This window comes from Temnothorax americanus, unplaced genomic scaffold (genome assembly GCF_048541705.1).
Source record: "Temnothorax americanus isolate GAGA-0224 unplaced genomic scaffold, ASM4854170v1 Scaffold46, whole genome shotgun sequence".
In the NCBI taxonomy this organism is placed as follows: domain Eukaryota; kingdom Metazoa; phylum Arthropoda; class Insecta; order Hymenoptera; family Formicidae; genus Temnothorax; species Temnothorax americanus.
In genome coordinates, this window is record NW_027509613.1 from 228,278 (window position 1) to 232,929 (window position 4,652).

Genomic DNA, 4,652 nt, shown 5'->3' on the forward strand with positions numbered 1-4,652 from the left:
TGGGGTGGGGGGGGGGGGGGGGTGGGGGGTGGGGGGGGGGGGTGGGGGTGGTGGGGGGGGGGGTGGGGGCGGGGGGGGGGGGGGGGGGGTGGGGGGGGGGGAGGGGGGGGGGGGGGGGGGGAGGGGGGGTGGGGGGGCGGGGGGGGGGGGGTTGGGGGGGGGGGGTCCGGGGGGGGCAGCGGGGGGGGGGGGTGGGGGGGGGGGGGGGGAGGGGGGGTGGGGGGGGGGGAGGGGGTGGGCGCGTGGGGGGGGCGGGGGGGGGGGGTGGGGGGGCGGGGGGGGGGCGGGGGGGCGGGTGGGCGGGGGGGGGGGGGGGGCGCGGGCCGGGGCGCAAGGGGGGGGGGGGGCGGGGGGGCTGGGGAGGTGTGGGGGTGGGGGGGGGGGGGGGGGGGGGGGGGGGTGGGAGGGGGGTGGGGGGGGAGTGGGGGGTGTGGGGGGGGGGGGGGGGGAGGGGGGGGGGTGGGGGGTGGGGGGGAGTGAGGGGGGCGTGGGGGGGGCGTGGGGGGGGGGTGGGGTGGGTGGCTGGGGGGGGGGGGGGGGGGTTGTGGAGGGGGGGGGTGGGGGGCGGTGGGGGGGGGGGGTGGGGGGGGGGCGCGGTGTGCGGGGGGGCGGGGGGGGAGGGGTGGGTGGGGGGGGGGGGGGGGGTGCGGGGTGGGCGGTGGGGGGGGGTGGGGGGGGGGGGGGGGGGGTGGGTGGTGGGCTGGTGGGGGGGGTGGGGGGCCGGGTGGGTGGGGGGGGGGGGGGGGGGGGGGGGGGGGGGGGGAGGTGGGGGGGGGGGAGGGGGGGGGGGGTGGGGGGGGGGGGGGGGGGTGGGTGTGGGGGGGGGGGGGGGGGGGGGGGGGGGGGGGGGGGGGGGTGGGGGCGGGGGGGGGTGTGGGGGTGGGGGTGGGTGGGGGGGGGTGTGGGGGCGGTGGGCGGGGGGGGGGGGGGGGGGGGGGGGGGGGGGGGGGGGGGGGGGTGGGCGGGGGGGGGGGGGGGGGGTGGGGGGTGGGTGGGGGGGTGGCGGGCGGGCGGGGGGGTGGGGTGGCGGGGGGTGGGGGGGGTGGGTTTTTCAAATGTTTTTAGGGTTTAGTAAACTGCCATGTACTGATAAAGTAGTTGAGTTGATTTGCGAGATATTATTGATTTTTTAAATAGTTTATTCTGGTTTTCTAAATCATTAATAGTGTTCAAAAAATTATCTGCAACCACAAACTCTCCAACACTGTGATTAGTGGTGAGATGAGTGCATGTAAGTCCAAAAAGCTGTTCTACACCAAGATATTGCTTCGCTTGGTCCGTACATATTATAGATGTATTTAGATCGACAAATTTCTAGATGTATGGCCACAAATGACGTTTGCTTTTTTCATCTACGCCGAAATCACATAAAAACGCCGGTTTTGTCTTCTTTGCAATACAACCCCAGAACAACAATACTCATTTGCTCTGTAACACGGCCTCGATAATACTTTCTTTTAGTCCAAAAAGTTTCGTCAATTTGTACTGTTTTTTCCACACCATTAAGCATTTTAATGTGATGAGAACTAATGATTTCCGCAATTTCTCGACAACATGAAAAATAATCATTCACTGTTGAATTACTTAATTCATCTTTATGTTGTTGATACCGCCATGAACGAAGATGATAAGTGACATCAGTTACAGACATTTTCATTACAAAACAAATTACAATTGCAACAATTTCACGAAGTTCGATTCGACACTTAGTTTCTTCAAAGAAAGTTTCTTCACTCAAATTAATTATTTTGCGACAACATTTCAATCTTTTTTTCTTTTTTCTTTGTTGAGCTGAACAACGCCATCTCCATTTCAATTTTGACACAGAACTTTTCTCGACTCTCATTGGTAATCCACAACAAATAGGCGGTGTTGATGTTGATAATGGAATTATCTTCATTTCTTCGAGAAAAACTTGTGCAATTTTATTCTCAGAAGTAATGTCGTAAAACGAAAAAAAAAAGAAAAATTTACCAATTTTGGGTGAAGACGAAAATGAATATCGATACACATAATGTGAGAGTACGAATGTAACTGACTACCTTCAAGGATTGAATACAAGCGTCTACTACAAGAAATGAGATTTCTGTGTTTACGTTTTACAATTGTAAACAATGCCCAACGCCTAACAACGGAACTTACTGCCTTCACGCATACACTTTTCACGCGAACCGAGGTTCACCCCCACCTCCCCCTGCTTTCGGGGGAGGTGCGGTAGATTCTTCTTCGCTTACGTGTGTACTGTTTATACACACACAATTAAAGTATTATTTAAAAATTTATATTAACTTTCCACGCATGAAAAGTTCATGCATACACTTTTCACGCGACCCAAAGTTCACTCCCACCTCCCTCCTGCTTTCGGGGGAGGTGCGGTAGTTTCTTCCTTGCTTACGTGTGTACTGTTTATACACACACAATTAAAGTATTATTTAAAAATTTATATTAACTTTCCACGCATGAAAAGTTCATGCATACACTTTTCACGCGACCCGAGGTTCACTCCCACCTCCCTCCTGCTTTCGGGGGAGGTGCGGTAGTTTCTTCCTCGCTTACGTGTGTACTGTTTATACACACACAATTGAAGTATTATTAAATTTATATTAACTTTCCACGCATGAAAAGTTCATGCATACTATTATAATTATCTAACAAACAGTAATACAGCATTGCGCCACATAGATTTTCTGTAGTAAATTTACCGCTCTACAAAAAAGATCTCTTATCATTTTTTCATAAATTCAATTGTTCAAAAGATTTTAAAATTAAAGTTTGATAAATGTTATAAAACTTGCTTTTGCTTCTTATGAATTTTGTATCATAACGACTATCAAAAATTATGAATTAATCAATACATATTTTTGTAAAAAATTTAACGATCTACAAAAAGGTCTCTTATATTTTTTTCATAAATATAACTATTTAGACGATATTAAGGTTTAAAGTTCAAAGTATAAACCTTAATATCGTCTAAATGGTTATGTTTGGCGCTCGCCCCTGTACATATTAGTTTTAATTTGTTAATTTGTCCGCAATAGCATTAGCGATTATTCGCGTTACGGTAACTAGTCGTGTTCGTGATTCGACGGTAAAGTCGAGCCGTGATAAATAGATCCCCCGTGGGGACTCGCGCAAAACGTTGGCGGATCGCGATCTAAGCCAATATTCGCGCGACTCACCCGACTCGTGCTGCCCGCCCGCGGGTGGCATCCCCAATTATTGGAGCAAATACTCGGTCGCGCCGGTTCTCAACAGGAACGCGACGCAAGCCTATACTCTCGCTCCAGAAGTCGTCGTGTTAACACACTCTGGAAGTGATCGACTCGTTGCTGGAACCGATTCACCGAGCACCGCGCGCCGTGCCTCGCTCTGCTTGCCATTGCATGTGCATTTTGCTTGACTGCCTCTTCTGTGTGCCTCTTGCTTGCTGCTTGCGTCTACCCTTGCTTGCCGGACGTTTCCCGCTATCACGGAGAGTTTGCCTGCCTAGGGAGACGGACGACTTGAGTACACCGACGAGAGGGCCCGGGCAACGAAACGGTGAGTCGCCTTTGCTAGCATATTATTCGCTGCTTGTACTTTCTCCTATAATCGCTTCGCGGGGACCGAGACACCCTCGCTGGTCCTTCGAGTCTCGTTTAATCGCAAATCTGGAGAACGCTCTACCGCCCCCCGAGCATTGGTCCTTCGAGCCGAATCATCTTCTTTTCGTCGCGTTAGTGAATGCCGCCGACCTTTTGCTGGAGTACCGCATATATTCGATATCGGAGTTCTCACTCAAGCATCTTTACAGCGGATCGCTGTCGTTAAATTAAATCGCTCGCAGTCGCTCGCGACGGGAATACACGTGCGGAGCCTTGCGCGCCATTATCGCTAATCGCTCTTGCCGTCGAATTAATTGTGCAATCAAATCATCATTGTCGTTCGAGTGCACGATACGATTTATTACGTTAGAATTAAGGAATATTTTTTCCCGAATATTCCACCGTGCCATAACTCTGATATTTCGAACGGAGCCATCCGTTACTCGAGACCTTGGGGCGAACGTTATTGTTTTGCCTCAGTTTTTCTGTCGGTTGGACTCAGAGTCTTTGTGTCTCGTTGTTATTGTGGATCGTTTCGGGCTGCCGTCGACTCGGGATTATATTTATATTTCGCCGTTCGACCGTTCCGACTTTGTACATTCTGCCATAACAATTATTTGCTGAATCACTCTCTCCCCTCTGACTCCTCGCGGGAATTCATTCCTATACCTATTTTCTCCCGTTATTCGCACCATGCCTAAGAACGCCGAATCTCGTCGCAAATTGTGCATTAGGCGGATACGAGAGATCCACGATCTCTCTTTGCAAGCCGCAACCGACACGGCGAGCCGCGCGAATTTCCTTGCCCGCTATTCGAGGCAAAACTCGCAGGGGGTTTCAAGAGCGCTCACCTGAAAATCATACTGAAAACTGCGGAGTTCGAGGCCGAGGACGTGATTAGAGCCGAGTTCGACAAGATGCACTATGCCGTAAAGAGCCGATACCATATTATCACCGGCACTCCGCACGGAACGCTCAGACGCAGCCCGCGGGTCATAGTTCGGCCGTCAAATTGCCTAAGATCGCGCTGCCGGAATTCTCGGGTGACCTCTCGTTGTGGCCGTCCTT